Below are 19,564 nucleotides of genomic sequence, written 5' to 3'. Positions count from 1 at the left end.
GTCTCCATTTTCATTTTTTCAGTAAGTCTCAGACTCACCATGTACACTCTCAATATGGTTATGATTTAATACATCAATTTCATTATTGTGTTCATTATACTAAAATTTTTATATATATTTTTAAAGAGAGAGAGAGAATTTTTTATTATTTATTTTTTCAGATTTCAGTGGACACAACATCTTTATTTTTTTTATTTTTATGTGGTGCTGAGGATCGAACACAGCACCCCGTGCATACCAGGCGAGCACGCTACCACTTGAGCCACATCCCCAGTCCTAACATTTTTATATTTTTTAAAATTAATTTGTCTATTTATCAGTACATTTGCCTATTCACTTACCCATCTATTATTTATTTATTTTGTTGCTCTAATTACCTTTGGGTAACAGGTGTGCCCCAACTGCTCCTGTTTTCTATGTTGATCTTTTTCCATCAAATCCATTTTTTTCTGTTTAATTAATATACACATGTTTAATTATATATTATCCTTTACTTATGTTTATATATAATTATATATCTATTTATAATACATTATATATTTATCATTTCTTTTATGTAGTTCCCTTACCATCATTTCTGCTAGTTATTCCAATTTAGACTTTCTGAGTTTTCTTTGTTTTATTGACCTCTGTCAATTATGTATTCATATCCTCCCATTGCTGAATAAGAACACTTCTGGCTTTGCTATTTGACATGTCATGGCTTTAATAGACTATTTTAGTTAATTATATACTTTTTATTATTTTTAGCTTATTTTATAAATTTTGTGTTTTCCTGAATCATGCAGTGCTTTCATATGTTACCCTTTAACGGTCAATTCTTGAGCAAGGATTGTCTTCTGCGTTTACTTCTTAAAGTTCAATCTTCTCATTTACTGTAAGACACTAAGAAAATTGGGGCTGTATGTGTAACTGCTTCTAAAAAGCTTAGGTCAGACTTTCTATTTCTAGATGCTGAAGCTTATTCCCTCCATTCCCATTATTTCCCTTTTGCTTAATTTGAGGAATATTCTGAGCAATTTTTCTCTAGATGGTACTTCATTCACTAAGCACAGTTTCTAGAACTCTCAGACTTATGGGGTGATACTGACCAAACATGTGTTTGTATCTATGTATCTTCTGATTATTTCAGTGAACATAAATTATGATATTTACCAAAGATATTTCTTTTTATTACTCATCTATTTCAGTGGTTGACAAAGCAAAATTTTACATAGTTTTATAGAGTGAGTATTTATTATGGATCCATTTGAATGATTCACAAAGCTTAATTTACATAGATATGAAACAAAACAAATAGACAAAAAATTCTACTGACTTTTATTAAACAAATAAGACAATTGGTTATATATAATGTATTGGTCTTGCAAGAAATTTTTTTAAATTTTTTTTATTTTTTATAATTTGTCTTACCAACCATATCCAGAGTGTAGTGGGTAAAATTTATTACCTGATTTTTTAAAAAGATGTTGCTTGTAAGTTTTAATTTTTCCATTATGCTTTATTAACTTATTTTCATAAAGAAATCACATTTAAATAAAAAGTATAATATTGCCAGTAATTCAAATATTTAAAAAAAATATTTTAAATGAAATATTATCTTCGGTGCAATAAAAAAGATGTTTTATTCTTATGTTTAACTTTGATTGTAAAATTAAAAACTTGAAAGGAAGAGATAGATCTAGTGTGAACTATTTTGTTTTGTAAAACTTGCTTTGGCCATAATTTGAAGATATTATAGTTTCTGTGTAATAACTTGAAGTCCCGTCATATCCAAGAGAGGTTTATAAATCTAGCAGAATTTCTAAGAAGGGTCTCTCTTTTTTTTTTAATTATATATACAAATTTATTTATTTATAACATTATTATTTGAAATTATATGAAATTGGACTAAATATCCAGAATCAATTTTATTTTTATTTTTTTTGTAGGTTTATTTATTTATTTATTTTTTTAAAGGTTGGTCAAAACCGTACAAAGCTCTTGACATATCATATTTCATACATTAGCATACATTAGCTTCAAGTGAGTTATGAACTCCCTTTTTTACCCCAAGTACAGATTGCAGAATCACCTGGGTTACACATCCACATTTTTACATAATACCATACTAGTAACTGTTGTATTCTACTATCTTTCCTATCCTCTACTCTCCCCCCTCCCCTCCCCTCCCATCTTCTCTCTCTACCCCTTCTACTGTAATTCATTTCTCACCTTGTTTATTTTCCCATTCCACTTACAACCTCTTATATGTAATTTAGTATAACAATGAGGGTCTCCCTCCGTTTCCATGCAATTCCCCTTTTCTCTCCCTTTCCCTCCCACCTCATGTCTCTGTTTAATGTTAATCTTTTCTTCCTGCTCTTCCTCCCTGCTTTATTCTTAGTTGCTCTCATTATATCAAAGAAGACATTTGGTATTTGTTTTTTAGGGATTGGCTAGCTTCACTAAGCATAATCTGCTTTAGTGCCATCCATTTCCCTGCAAATTCCAAGATTTTGTCATTTTTTAGTGCTGCGTAATACTCCATGGTATATAGATGCCGCATTTTTTTAATCCATTCATCCATTGAAGGGCATCTGGGTTGGTTCCACAATCTAGCTATTGTAAATTGTGCTGCTATGAACATCGATGTGGCAGTATCCCTGTAATATGCTCTTTTAAGATCTTCAGGGAATAGTCCAAGAAGGGCAATAGCTGGGTCAAATGGTGGTTCCATTCCCAGCTTTCCCAGGAATCTCCATACTGCTTTCCAAATTGGCCGCACCAATTTGCAGCCCCACCAGCAATGTACAAGAGAACCCTTTCCCCTCATCCTCGCCAGCACTTGTTGTTGTTTGATTTCATAATGGCTGCCAATCTTACTGGAGTGAGATGGTATCTTAGGGTGGTTTTGATTTGCATTTCTCTGACTGCTAGAGATGATGAGCATTTTTTCTTGGCCCATTTGTTGATTGGGTTATTTGGTACCAAAACAGGCGGGTGGACCAATGGTACAGAATAGAGGACACAGAGACCAATCCACAAAGTTACAACTATCTTATATTTGATAAAGGGGCTAAAAACATGCAATGGAGGAAGGATAGCATCTTCAACAAATGGTGTTGGGAAAACTGGAAATCCATATGCAACAAAATGAAACTGAACCCCCTCCTCTCACCATGCACAAAAGTTAACTTAAAATGGATCAAAGACCTTGATATCAAATCAGAGACTCTGCGTCTGATAGAAGAAAAAGTTGGCTACGATATACATATAGTGGGGTCGGGCTCCAAATTCCTTAATAGGACACCCATAGCACAAGAGTTAATAGCAAGAATCAACAAATGGGACTTACTTAAACTAAAAAGTTTTTTCACAGCAAGAGAAACAATAAGAGAAGTAAATAGGGAGCCTACATCATGGGAACAAATATTTACTCCTCACACGTCAGATAGAGCCCTAATATCCAGAATATACAAAGAACTCAAGAAGGGTCTCTTATAGTTTTTTTTGTATGTATTTCTCCCTGGAAAATGCAATGCTTTTTGTATTTAATCAGCATAAGTGTATTAAAAGAAAGGGTTTTGTTTTGTTTTAGGAATAGTTATCCCAATAATTATGATAAATATCAAGTTCCTAAAACTTATTAATAAATGTAGAATTATATGTTGATTGACTCAGTTATATCCCAGATAAATTGCTGTCACTCTCATTCTGTTCTAAATCTGTTTTCTATGTTTATGGTTTTTTCCATCATAATGGTAACCATTCTACAATATATTTCCCCAAATCTGGATATTTTTCCCCAGTTGCATGATAGTATAACTAATGAAAATTTATAATTGTTGAACAAAATTTTTAGTAGAAGAAAAGAAGAATATCAAAATAAAAAGCAACAAAGAAGCATATATCCATGATTTACAAACTCTTCTGTTCTACTGCCTTTAAGTGAAGGTTATTGTGAAATTGTTGGCTCAGAAACTTAAGGTTCTGCTTTCTTAGATCTAGTATCCTGCATAAAGAAGAAAAAAAAAATATTTTCTTTTCTAGGTGATAGATGATTCCTAGGAGATAGCCAACTTCAGCAAAAAACCCACTTTCCCACGTGTCAACAGACCCAAGTGTGAGAGCATATTACTCCATTACCCAATAAGCCCACAATCATACCATATGCAATACAAGAATATATTATGAAGACATTCCATTATAGAACTAGAGGTAGAAGATGATTTTAGTTCAGCATTTGTGGCTAGATTAAAATTGGCCTTCCCTCCATTTTGTACTTCCCATGAGCCATCAACAGCTTTTATCCACAAAAACCAACAAAATGTGATTCTCATAAAGATAATTTTAATGATTCTCTTGTAGATAAATCACTTTGAACATTTTTATTTATGTTGGTCAACATGTAGAAAACTGGCTGCAATGTATTTTTGATGATAGAAGGCCTATGACCCCAATTATTCAGGAGAACATTTTAGTCCATTTCCATAGCTATTAACACTTAATGAGAGCCCATGCTGTATGCTAGATGCTTTACACACGTATTAACTTTAATTCTTATTTTCTAAGGTATTATGTCCAATTATATATGAAAAAGGAGATGGGGTTAGAAAAGTGAAGCAAGCTGTCCAAGGTCATGAATCTGGTAAAAATCAGGGGTGGCTATTTCTATGAAGTTGGAATAAACAGAACTTCAAGTTGTTTCCTTCCAACTAAACACTATGTAGAGATAAAAACACCATTAGAATTCATTACATGTTTATCAATTTTAAAATATGTAAAACATTGCCATGCTGTTTGACTTAAACAACCAGCTTTAGCTCATTTTTTCTCCTCATTTTTTTATTATTATCAAGTATTACAGGACAACTATCAGATTCCTTTAGTGCAGTAAAATTTGTAAATCTGAAATTTGTTATCTGATCATTTTAAGGCAAGAAATATTTCAAATCATGCTCACAATGCTCAATAATGCTCTAATGAAAGAAATGTGGAAGCAGAGTTCATTGAGGTTGTTTGGCAGGAAACTGTGTTGTCCTACAGTTTATCCTTTTATTCACTTATTAAACCATTGATTAATGGTTTTTCTCTTCATCTATTGCTTCCATGAACCTTTTGGTAGACATATTTTAGGGTAGTAAAAATTAATAATAAGAAACCTAAGAAATTATCTCTACAGGCATACTTCAATAGATACATCAAAAAATCAATAATTTTTGATCCTTAATATATATTAATAAAGTGTAATCAATCAGATGAGATATTTCAGAGGACTATTAAAATGCATGACATTTCAATGGAAATGGTGCAACATAGTATAGTGTTTACTCAACTGGAATATGAAACCTGAATTCATAGGAAATTTAAGGAATGAGTGTGATTGTACTTCTTCAGCAATAGGTTTCAGCATTGCAAATACTTTAAATAGATGAGGGGATAGGTCTGTCCTTAAAGAACAATAAATTGGTGCACACCTACCCTTACCAGTAGCTATTGAACCTCTTGACTTACACAGTAATGAAAGATTTCTTTGTCAAATTGTACATAGTTCAATTTACAAATAGCGTTACATTGGAGTACTTAGATATTGGATTGATACCTTTGTGCTTTTTGGCATAGTTAAATCACAGATTCAGTATCATAAGTTTAAGGGTAAACTGTAATAAATGTTATGAGAAACAATATTATATTCATCACAATGTGCTAGTTGACACTTAGGAATCAGTAGACAATTCTTTGTTGAATTTGAATGAATAGCTACTTGACTTTGTGTAAATAGTCCTTAAAACTGAAAATCTCAAGGCAATGTAGTACTTCATAAAAGTTATCAGAAAAGTGACTTAGAAATGGTTATTTTAAGAATAGGAAAACATAACAGCCATTTAGCATACTAAAGGCCATTTCAAATCCCAGTGTTAATTTAGAGAAGACAATAGTAACCAATCAAGTACAGAGAATGGAGGGGTTAAGCTATGAAGTATTATTCTTCAGCTTATTTAAAAGCAAAACAAATATTTAAGCATCTGCTATATGTTCAGCAATATTTTGATACAGTTACATTAATGGGGAAAAAAATTCCTGAGTTTCTAGTTAGTAATTGTACATTTAGTAAAGTAATCACAAAATAATTTATAAATAGTATATGATATATTGCTAAATTATAAATAATGAAGTTCTAAAAGCTATTGGACAAAGAATATGAATCTTGCAATATATTTTGGTATTTCTTGTAAAAGAGTAATAAAAGAAAACTGACTTGCACTTCTAACAAAAGAGGGAATTTTATGAGATGTTATGTAGGTAGTATACTGTGACACATTCTAAATTCATGGACTATTTCTCATGCAAATTGATATCAGAAAGATATCACAACACAACACATGGGACATAAAATTCTTCATAAAACATTACAACACACTGAAGAAGGTTTCAGACTGTTTCCTAACTCTCTTCAGAGTAATTGGAATATTTAGCTATTATTTGAAGCCATGAGTACTCTTAATGCATAATACTGAAACACATCTTTTACTTTCATAAAGTTCATATTGTCAGCTGTTAAGTGTTTAAGTAAGACTAAACAAATAAAGCCTATGAAAATTTCACTTTAAAAGTTGTAAATTTTTGACTTGTCGGATAAATACCAAAAGTTGGTAAAGATTCAAGGAGATGGGTAATTTCTGTCTAGTTGTAGTATTTAACAAAGAATTTATTAGAAAGTTAAGGATATTCAAGTTGTCTACACACAATTTAATTTTAACACAGATACATTAATATACATTAACATTGCTTAAGGCAAAACGCAAAGCAAAAAAAAAACAACTTTGAATTTTAAAAAATAATGAATCTTTTCAATTCTTTTCAATAACCAATTTCTGAAAGCATGCATATATATGGATATTTATATATTATATTTGCTGAAAAATAATTGGATAGCAATGTCAATGAATAAGCTTGCAAAGATGGACAGTTCTAAAACAAAGGGTAACTATGATATTTTGCTCCTCAATGTAAAAGAGAATAACTGCAGCCATTGTTCTTGCATTCTGAGGCTCCGTTTTCACCCTATCTCTAGACATGGTTAGCTGACGCATTACTACCCACTGAGGCAATGCTGTTAATGCTGTTGCTGCAATTGCTTCTGCAATGGCATAGAAAAACTTCTGGAGGCTATTGTGCCAGGTATAAATGGGTGACCCAAGTTCAATGTGGACCCCTGATGTGACCCTTTCCAAGGTCTGGTCAGCTGTAATCTTTCTGAAAGCTTCTGTTCATCAGCTCTAGTCTACAGCAAATAGGAAATCCCAACAGGTAGTCTGTGCAGGAGAATAAAAAATCAGTAGAATTTAGATCATTTTATGGCAATTCAATCAATGAATAAAGCAACTCTCCCGTTTTTATCTATTTTTTAAACATTTTATCTGGCTAGCATAGGCACAGGATCTGCAAATTCTTTGAAAAGTCAGTGCTTATATGCGCTTCCATTTAATTTTTCTTCCTGACCTTGTAAATTATTCTCTCTGAATAACACAGAACTTTTGAAGACAAGGGATATACATTTCAACCACTGAAGTTGCATCTGTAAGGTATAGTGTAGTGCAAATAAATGCAAAGCTCCATTTGTACTACATATATTCCCTATAATTAAAAAATGACTTTCTTTTCTTGTTATTTTATAATAAATTCTGTTGCTTAGTATTTGAACATGTACTTGTGATTAATATGTGTGACAGAAATTGACCATAAAATCTGTTGAGAAGCTAATTGGTCTAAATCCATTTATGTTCTAAAGATGTACAATTAATACATAAAAAAATTTCAAAGTATGATGACAAATGCTTTATTTATATTTAAATAGGTTTCTTTTTTGTAACTTCAAATAATATTGTTACTATTATAATGATTACTAGTATAAAATAGTAATATTTTGGACACAAGTGAGTTAAAATTTATTTAAATCTAAGTAATATTTTTTAATGTGCTAGTTGATTTTATTTTGGAAACCTTTGGATTCTCAAAATAATGAAAAACAAATTACCTGTGTTCATACCTTCTGAATATTTATTTCTTGTTTAGAGTTTATAATAATCAGTGACTATGACAAGTGTTAAATTATAACTTCTATGGTCTTTTTTCTGCCTGGAAAAGTAATCTTTTCTAAGCTGGGTAACTTAAAATTCTTAAGAGTCTTAGAGAATCTCATGGAGAAATGAGATTCTGAAATACTGAAATGCTGACATCACTAGAAAAACCCATGTAATTGATCGAATATTAGTTACATGATTCTAAGAACTGCTTTTTAGCTCTACACTTTATAAATAATTAAAAGGTATTTGTAGATATTTGAAATATTTATATGTATATGCTACTGAGTAAATTCAAATTTGTATATCATAACATTATTTTAAAACGTATATCAGTTTCTAATCTTTACTACTTTATATTCTCATCTTTTTCCCTCTTATAAAATTTTGAAGACACATTTATGTATATCAATTGCACAGGTATTTTATTTCACCATCTTGTATATTGGGTTTGCAGGTAGAAATTTCCTGGTTTATTAGGATTTAAGTACAGATAAGAGATTTAGTTATATAACAAGAGTATGCAATATCAATGATTGTCTAATTTAACCTGTTTAGAAATTAGACTGGATTTTCTTTTTAAATATCTCAAACATAGAGCAGACAGCAGGTCACCTAGATAAATGTGTTGACTTGACAATTTTGACAATTTCTCTGTACATGAAAAGTTAGACTTCTGTATTATGTTAACATATTAATATGTTAGAGTATATAATATTTCTATGGTATTAATTGACAGTTGAGTATTCAAAATTGTCAATTCTTCTACAAATATTAATTTTAAAAAAATTTAATGAGAAAATATTGATCATTGGATTCATTAGCTGGGATTTAGGGTAGTTTAACTGTACTTTTCATTATAATAAGATGAGGATCTAAATTTTCCAAACATGGTAGATTAATTAAGATATATGAGAATGGAATTTAGTAAGTTCCATCTTAAATTAAAAATAAACGTAAATTTTTTGATCTCATTTTTTTCACTGCCAAGTATAACAAATGTCAGCTCCAGTCAAATAGCTGCATATTGTAGAAACATTATTTCATGATCATCTAAATTTTATAAATATTTTAGAAAATCCAAAGCTGATGAAACATTTAATATATTTTTCCCTTCTGAATTCATAATATAATATGTGACCATAGCTACATATGTTGTGGTGTCAATATAAAGCAGGAATAAAGTAATGCTGTGGTTTAAATATTTATCTTAAGCAAAACTCATGTCAAAATTTAATTGTCATTGTAATGGTATGAAGAGATGAGATCCCTGAGAAGTGGTGAGGCCATGAGGTCTCTCCTCATGGATGAGATTAGTGCTATTTAAAAGGGTGAGTTTGGTCCCTCTTTGCCAATCTGCCTTCCACCATGTGATGATTGAACAAGAAGGATCTCACCAGATGCTCCATTTTGATCTTGAACTCCCCAGCTTCCAGAACCATGAGAAAACAAATTCCTGTTAATTCAATAAATTATGCAGACTCAGGCATCCAATTATCAAAAAAAAACTTAAGCAGGTGCCTTCCCAAGTAATATAAAACAATCTAGCCTTAATGTGACTTTTATTAAAATTTGAATACAGTGACTACAAAACCTCCTTTTTAATTTCTGAATTAACAGTGATTATACATCACTACATTCAATGTGAAACAGGTGAGTATTTTAAATTATAAATGTTTTAAGAAAATTCTGTGTGTCGTGTACAAAGCTCTGAATTGTGTGATTGTATATATGTAGAATAAAGATATAATCTCATCACAGTCTCAGGCAATTTGGCTAAGTCATTTGCAAGGTAGATATAAAATGTGGCTTGCAGATGTTTTGTCTGATGCTACCTGAGGATTTATTGGTATCATCTCTATCAAATACTTGTCATAGTTTTGCTCCATATAGCTGATAAGATATCTGGAAAAACTACCCTGGAAGAAACCTCCTACACAGGAGAGATAAAGTATAAAATAGCATGTTTTAAATGTATTGTTGAACTAATGGGAAAAGAGTGGTAGAAAAATATGAAAGATTAAAACAGTAAGAAAACTAAAAATAAACCAGAAGGATAAGAGAATACAAAGCCTGCCCTGTGGCATCTATCAATATGTTTTGATCTATATATTTTATTTTATTCATTATAGAAAAATGCTAGAATTTTTTATCATCAACGTAATTGGGAAAACCAAAACAAACCTTTGGAGGGAAGTCCTATGCTTCAAGGTTGGAGGATGGGTTTTACATTACTTGTGTGGTTGGGGTGGTGGAAAGATCACAGACCCCCCCCCCAGTCATTTAGGACTGTTGGTTTCTAAAGAAAATGGCAAAAGTAAAATAATAATAATACACTAAGATAATATGTTCTCATAGAATTCTAAAGGCTAGCATAAGCATTCGGTAAGCAAATTTAAAAGAAAATTTTAAAAAATTACCAAAAAAGCAACTCTAACAGTAACAGGTGAGAGTGTCTGGAAACACAACCCACATATTGTTTAATAATGTAGGTGACACTAGAGTGCAGTGACTGGAGAAAGAATGGCTCTTTGAGAAACCAACTGGACTTCCACAAGGAAAAAGCCTACTTTGAAGAGATGAGATCCCTGAGAAGTGGTGAGGCCATGAGGTCGCTCTCTTCAAGGATGAGATTAGTGCTACTATAAAAGGGTGAAAATTCTAACTTAACTAAGACTCACATGAAAAGTAAAAGATAAATCTTGTAGGAGGTAGCATAAGGGGATATTTTTTATAATAAATTTAAGGAAAAATTTCTTAATATGACACAGTCTAATCACAAAACGATGGGTAACTTGGATATCATTAATGGTTTAAAAGATTGAGGAGAAAGGAACAGAGAGAAAGAAGAACAGAAGAGGAGAAAGGGGAAAAGAGTGTGACGGAAGCATATCCATAAAAGGACTCATTTAAAAGATGGTGGAAAGAGATGAACATCATTACACTAAGTACATGTGTGACTGCACGTGTGGTGTGACACTACATCATGTACAACCAGTGAAATGAAAAGTTGTGCTGCAGCTGTGGACAATGAATCAAAATGCCATCTGCTGTCATATATACCTAATTAAAATAAATTAATTAATTAGAAAAGGACTCATTTAATAACTTATATACAACAATATAAAGATTTTCTATAAATTAATAAGCAAAACATACATAATATAATTGTTAAAAGTATTCAAAAGGAATCCAAGATGGTGGGCGAGAGGGAGGCTGCATTTCTTGTCACTCCATGACCTTGGATTCCAGCAGTGGGAATGCTGTTTCTCTGGAAGTTATTAGAGGACCCCAGACAGCTGCTCCCATGCAGAAATCCAGACTGCCTTGCTGAGAAAGACCCTCCCCTCCATATCAGCACAGGCACAGGACTCCATTCCCATCTGCACAAGACCCTTGGCCACCATTCTCATGTGGACCCACGTCTACCAGCATGGGGCTCCGCTAGTAGCCTCCATCTTGGAACACTGCAACCACTGCTATAGTTGGCCTGCACCAGGGGACACTGGACAGCATCTGGAGACAGGTACCAGCCGCAACACTGCATATCACAGAGCTGCCTCTGAAACACACAGCCCAAGGCCACTGCCCAGCCAAACTTGACACCCCATCTCTGAAAGCAGCTGCTTCCATCTTGGGACACCTTTGGCCATCTTTAGTTGGCACAACTCCCAGCTTGGCACACTGGCTGGGGCCTAGAAGCAACATCAAGGTACCTATAGTCCCCAACCTACCCCCTCTCCTACAGAAACTAACCCAGCACAGTGCTTGCAGCTACGTGGCTGGTGTGTAGCTTGCAAAGCCTAGTCCCAAACTTCCCAGTGCAAAACAGCTCTCCATGACAGGGGTCAGCCCCCAGAGTGCAGCTCACAAGACCTTGGGAGAGAGAGGCTCCTGATCCAGAAGTAGAAAAGAAGGGGGTGAGTGAGATACAGTTTAGAGGCTAAGGTAGAGACTAGGAATTGTGAGGTCTACAGGTGATATAAGGAGATAAGACCAGATTCCCACATCACAAGAGCAGGCAACAAAGGAGATCACTGGGGTGCAATCTCCCAACAGAGACTGGCAAGTACTATACCCCACCTCGAGGAGTTTCACCACCTAATCTAACCCTCCTACCCCTATAATATTTACCACCCTCAGGGTGGAGATACCACAAAACAGCAGACACCCTCACATACTGGATGGAAAGGGAAGCAGGAAAGATACTGAACTCTAACAGTAAAGAATTCTTTTATTTTCCTTCATTATTTTTTTTTCTCTCTCTCTCTTCTCCCTCCTTCACATCCCCAACATTGGCAAAACCAAATACTTTTCATGGATTAGGCTACTGAGGATTGGGATGTCTGAATAGTATATTACAGTTCTCTTGTAGAGTCTTTTATCTCCTATATTTTACATTTTTAATTTTTCTCATTTTTTTGTACTCTCTCTATTGTCTTCCCACTAACTTGTCTACTCCCAAATCACTTTCTGTCTTTTCTACTGCTACTAGCCAACTTCTTTGATTCCTCTTTCAAACTGCTAAGATCTAATAACTCTATAGCCTCACATGCTACCTCCTTAATGTCTCATCCCACATTCCACCTCTGGTTCACTCTTTGTCCACCATCAGAAACTGTAGACCCTTTTGCAAACCTCCTATTTAAATTGCACATAATAAGTGAACTCACCATTTCTGTATATTGTGACAAAACTGCATGACAATGAAGAACTTATATGCAGCAAGATTAAGCTTTAGATTTGATGATGAAATAAAAACTTTACATGACAAACAAAAGTTAAGAGAATTTACAAATAGAAAGTGTGCACTATAGAGGCTGGGGATGTGGCTCAAGCGGTAGTGTGCTCGCCTGGCATGCACACAGCACTGGGTTCCATCCTCAGCACCACATACAAATAAAATAAAGATGTTGTGTCCACTGAAAAACTAAAAAAATTAATATTAAAAAAAGAAAGTGTGCACTACAGAACATCCTTAGCAAAATATTCCATGAGGAGGAAATGAAAAACAACAATGAAATCAGCAGAGGGAGGTATTACACTAAAGGAAAAACTAATCAAAGGAGAAATCATGTCAAGTTAAATACCAAAAATATACAAAAATCAATGGGAACACGAGTCATGTCTCAGTAATAACTCTGAATGTTAATGACCTAAATTCACCTATCAAAAGACATAGACTGGCAGATTGGATTAAAAAAAAAAAAAGACCCAATAATATGCTGCCTCCAAACGACTCATCTCAGAGGAAAAGATATACACAGACTAATGGTGAAATGTTGGAAAAAATCATTTCACTCACATGATCTGTGGAAATAATCAGGGGTTTACATCCTCATATCAAGTAAAGTAGACTTCAAGCCAAAGTTAATCAAAAGGGATAAAGAAGAACATTTCATACTGCTCAAGGGAACAATACACCAACATGACATAACAATTATAAATATATATTCCCCTAACAATGAAGCATCTATGTTCATCAAACAAACTCTTCTCAAGTTCCAGAGTCAAATTGACTATAACTCAATAATTCTGGGTGAATTTAAAATACCTCTTTCACCACTGGATAGATGTTCCAAACAAAAGCTGAAGAAAGAAACTATAGAACTCAATAATATAATCATTAACTTAGACTTAGCTGACATATATAGAATATTTCACCCATCAATGAGGGAATAAACTTTTTTCTCAGCAGTACATGATCCTTCTGTACACTTCTCAGAAGATGATATGCAATCCATCAACAAATATATTTTTAAAATGTTCAATATCTCTAGCAATTAAAGAAATCAAAATTACTCTATGATTTCATCTCACTCCTGTCAGAATGGCAGCTATTAAGAGTACAAATAACAGTAAGTATTGATGAGGAGTTGAGGAAAAGGCACATTCATACACTGCTGGTGGGACTGGAAATTGGTGCAACCAATCTGGGAAGCAATATAAATATTCCTTGGAAAACTGAGAATGGAACCACCATTTGACCCAGCTTTCCCACTCCTGGGTCTATACACAAAGGAGTTAAAAACAGCACACTACAGGGATGCAGCCACATCAGTGTTTAGAGCAGCAAGATTCATAATAGCTAAACTGTGGGCCCAACTTAGATGCCCTTCAGTGGATGAATAGATAAAGAAAATGTGGTATGTATTCACAATCAAATATTACTCAGCATTAAAACAGAATAAAATCATGGAATTTGCAGGTAAATGGTTGGAGTTGGAGAATATAATGCTAAGTGAAGTAACCAATCCCAAAAACCCAAAGGTGGAACATTTTTTCTGATATAAGGATGATGATTCATAATGCAAATGGGGAGTGGAGCATGGGAGGAATAGAGGAATTCTAGATAGGGCAAAGGGAAAGGAGGGGAAGGGAGGGGGCATGGGGGTAGGAAAGGTAGTGGAATGAGATGAACATCATTACTCTAAGTGTATGTAAGAAGACATGAATGGTGTGACTCTACGTTATGTACAACCTGACATATAAAAAAGTGCTATATTTGTGTAATATGAATTTAAATGCATTCTGCTGTCATATATAAAGAATTAGAATAAATGAAAAAATTAATGAACTGAAATATAAATTAAAAAAGCATATATATATATATATATATATATATATATATCTCAACAACAAATGGATCAAGGACCTAGAATTGAACCAGAGATCCTGTGCCTAATAGAAGAAAATTAGGCCCAAATCTTTATCATGTTGGATTAGACCCCTATTCTTAACAAGACTCCTAAAGCACAAGAAATAAAATCGAGAATCAATAAATGAGATAGTTTCAAACTGAAAAGCCTCTTCTCAGCAAAAGAAAAAAATCAGTGAGGTGAATGCAGAGCCTACAGACTTGGAGCAAATTTTTATATCAGATAGAGCACTGATCTCCAGGACATATAAAGAACTCAAAAAGTTAACACTAAAAACACAAATAACCCAATCAATAAATGTGATAAGGAACTGAACAGACCCTTCTCTGAAGAAGATATTCAATTGATCAACATACATATGAAAAAATGTTCAACAACTCTAGCAATTTAGAGAAATGCAAATTAAAACCACTCTAAGATTTTATCTCTTTCCTGTCAGAATGGCAGTTATTAAGAATACAAGCAATAATAAGTGCTGGCAATGATGTGGGGTTAAAGGCACACTCATACATTGTTGGTGGGACTGCAAATTAGTGCACCCAATCTGGAAAGCAGTATGGAGATTCCTTGGAAAACTTGGAATGGAACCACCCTTTGGCTCAGCTATCCCACTCCTCAGTTTATACTGAAAGAACTTAAAAACAGAATACTTTAGTGACACAGCCACATCAATGTCTATAGTAGCACAATTAATAATAGCTAAATTGTGAAGCCAAATATGTCCTTCAGTGGATGAATGGATAAAGAAACTGTGGTGTATATACACAATGGAATATTACTTGGCATTAAAAGAGAATAAAACCATGGCATTTGCAGGTAAATGGATGGAGTTAGACAATATGATGCTAAGTGAAGTTAGCCAATCTAAAAAAAAACAAAGGATGAATGTTTTATCTGATAAGTGGATGCTGATCCATAGTGGGGGTGGTGGGGGCATGGCAGTAGTGGAGGAACTCTGGATAGAACAAAGTGGAGGGAGGGGAAAGGAGGGGGCATGGGGGTAGAAAAAGTGATGGAGTGAGATGGACATCATTACCCTAAGTACATGTATGAAGACACAAATGATGTGACTCTACTTTGAGTAGAATCAGAGAAATGAAAAATTGTGCTCCTTTTGTGTACTATGAACTGAAATGCATTCTGCTGTCATGTATGACATTTGAAAAAATAATTAAATTAATTATTTTTTACAAAGTAGTCAAAAATTCTCAATGAACACGACACAATTGTAAATATGTAAATAATAATTAACACGTGAAGTGATATTCAATTATTAGTCATAGAAATTGCAAATAGAAAATCATATGGAGATAATAATACAGGTACAGTAAAGTGCCTAAAAAGTAAGTAAAGCTAAAGGTTAGTAAATCAATAGAGCAACTAGAACTCTTATATGTATCTAAAAAATTACAAATTCCTATTTGTATTTTTAAAACTAAATTGGTAAAATTTACTGGAGGTAAAATTCATACACCCTGTGTTCCAGCAATTCTAGTCTCCTATATGCCCAAGATAAATTTGTGCCTGATTGCAAAATGACATGAGAGTATTTATAATAAATTTATTCATAATAAAAAACTGGAAGCAACCCAATAATCCATCCAAAGAGAATAAATAATCTAAGTTATATTTCTAAAGCTTAATACCATATTGTGGTAGAAAGGGTGAATTGTTAAAATAAGCCATAACATGGATGATATTAACAGAAAAACTTTTAAGCAGGAAGAGTTAGACATCAAGAAATGCATTCTATATTTTCCCTTTTAAATAAAGTGTAAAAACAGACAAAACTACTATTTATTGGGAGAAGTCAGAGTATTGATAAGCCTTGAAGCTTTAGTCACTAGAAGGGGCAACAGGGAGGTTTTTGAGATTTTAAAATCTTTTGTATCTAGATCTAAGTGGCTGCTTCACAGGTACATTCTTTGTAAGAATGAACTGAACTCTATAAGCAATAATTACACATGTTACTCTATATAGAATTTTCCTCAACAAAAAGTTAATTAAAAATGAGATTCCAACAACCATGTCATGAAATTAGCGATTGCTCAACCTCTAGTAGAATGGAATGATCAGAGATTACCAAATCAATCACACAGGATGAAATATTAGAGGCTATAGAGTTGGGAATATCACACATGTGTCATAAAATAATGTGTGTTTCATATGTGTAAGCAAGACTGAAGGAACGATGAAAAAACATTTCAAGTGAACATGTATTCACTTCCCACTGAACTATATTCTAGTTTACTTTTTATTTTTTTTCATTTATTCCACAGGTGTATTTTGATGAGAAAAAAAATGAAAAAGAAAATGTGCTAATCTCTTGAGCTATACAATAAGGAGTGTAAATGCTGTGCAGAGCCATGTGTAAACAATACATGGCCTGCTGAGGAATTCAGGGGAAGTCAGAGGATGTGGATGCAAACAGCAGGGAGCAGCATGGCATGGCATCAGGAAGGGGAGTCAGGTAGGAGCAATCCTACAATCCTGTAGGCTGCTCAAAGGATATTGCTCTTCTGTTCAAAGAGAAATGTGGATATATTGAAGTCACCAGAAAGGAAGAGAGTGACATTATCACATTTGTATTTTGATAAAATCATATTTGATGCAATATTATAGATTGGAAGAAAGCTAGAGTAGGTGGAAGCAAGAAATTAACTCAGGAGACAACTTGTCAAAATCTGCAGATGATTTTGGAGAGAGTGCAATGAGGACTCTGAGCAGATGAAGATTAATCAGCATCAACACAGCAGGTGCTTAAATATGTGGGAATCAATCCCGCAAAGGATGTGAAAAACCTCTACAATGAAGACTGCAGAACACTAAAGAAATAAATTGAAAAAGACCTTAGAAGATGGTAAAACCTCCCATGCTCTTGGATAGGCAGAATATTGCCATACTACCAAAAGTAAGTACTATACAGATTTAATTTAATTCCTATTAAATTCAATAATCTTCTTCAAAGAATAATAAAAAAGCAGTTATGAAATTCACTTGGAAAAATAAGAGATCTACAATAGTCAAAGCAATTCTTAGTGAGAAAAGCAAAGCAGGAGGCATTACAATACGAGACCTTAAATTATACTACAGAGTTGCAGTAACAAAAACAGCATGGTATCAGTACAAAAACAGGCATAAAGATGAATGGAACAGAGTAGAAGACATAGAGAAAAACCCACATAACTACAGTTATCTGATACTAGACAATAGTGCCCCAAACATGCATTAGCGAAAAGATAGACTTTTAAAAAATATGGTGCTAGAAAACTGGAAATCCATATATGATAAAGTGAAATTTATCCCCTCTCTCTCATATGCACAAAACTCATCTCAGAGTGGATCAAAAGCCTAAGAATTAGATCAGAAACTCTGCAACCACTAGAAGAAAATGTAGGCACAACACTCCAATATGTCAGCACAGGATCCGAGTTCCTTAACAAGACTCCTAAAGCACAAGAAGTAGAATTTTAAAAATCAATAAGTGGGATAACTTCAAACTCCAAAGCTTCTTTACAGGAAATGAAACAAGAGAGTGACGAGAGAGCCAACAGAATGGGAGAAACTCTTTGCCCCCTTCTCCTCAGATAGAACGTTAATATCCAGGATACACAAAGAACTCAAGAAAACGAACACCAATAAATAAATAATCAATCAATAAATGGTCAAAGGAACTAAACAGACACTTCTCAAAAAAAAAGAAATACAAATGGTCACCAAGTGTATGAAGAAAAGTTTAACATCTTTAACAATTAGAGAAATGCCAAGTAAAACCTACATTGAGATTTCATCTCTCACCAGTCAGAATGACAGTTGTCAAAAACACAAGGAACAATAAAATTTTAGCAAAGATATGGGGAAAAGGGTACACTCATACATTGCTAGTGAGACTGCAAATTGGTGTAACCACTTTGGAAAGCAGTATGGAATCATATGAAAAATTAGAAATGGAACAACCATTTGACACAGCTATCCCACTCTTTGGTATATATTCAAAAGATTAAAAATCAGCATACTACAGTGATGCAGCCACATCAATGTTTATAGCAACACAATTCACAAGTGGTCAAGGTATAGAGCCAACCTAGATGCCCGTCTACAGGAAAATGGATAAATAAAATGTAGTCTGTATACACAATGGAATATTACTTAGCCATAAAGATGACTTAATGGCATTTGCTGGTAAATGGATGGAACTGGAGACTATCATGCTAAGTGAAATAAACCAGTTGCCCCAAGTGAAAGGTCAATGTTTTCCTTGCTACTCAGAAACTAACCCAAAATAAGGGGTAGGGCAATTAAAAAAAAAGAGTACAAGAAAGATCAGTGGAGAAGAGAAAGAGGAATGAAGGTAAGAAAGGAGGCATGGGATAGGGAAAGAGTTGAATAATCTGACCTGATTTTACAATGTACATATGTGAATATACCACAGTGATTCTTACCTTTGTGTACATGCACCAGACACTAACTAGAAAACACATTATAAGTGAATAATTGAAGGATCAGTAGAATAGAAGGAACAGAACAGGGGGAGGAAGGAGGAGAGGAAAAGGGGAAATCCGGCAGCTGAATTAGCACAAATTGTATCCCCTGGTTTTATAATTATGTCAAAGTGAATCCTATCATTATGTATAACTAAAAAGATAATAAAAATAAAGTTTAAAAGATTTAAGTATTAGACATTAGAACAAAAAAACACAGTAAAGCTTCAAGGAATGGAGTGAGATGCTATTTACCAAGAGAGGCAACATATCAACAATGAGATGGATTTGCAAAAGAGGATCATAAGAGTTAATCTCTAAGTATATTGAATTTGAGATACTTTTGAAACCTGCAAAA

The sequence above is a fragment of the Callospermophilus lateralis genome, chromosome 8, assembly GCF_048772815.1.
Source record: "Callospermophilus lateralis isolate mCalLat2 chromosome 8, mCalLat2.hap1, whole genome shotgun sequence".
Classification (NCBI taxonomy): domain Eukaryota; kingdom Metazoa; phylum Chordata; class Mammalia; order Rodentia; family Sciuridae; genus Callospermophilus; species Callospermophilus lateralis.
Note: the sequence above shows the minus strand (reverse complement) of the source record.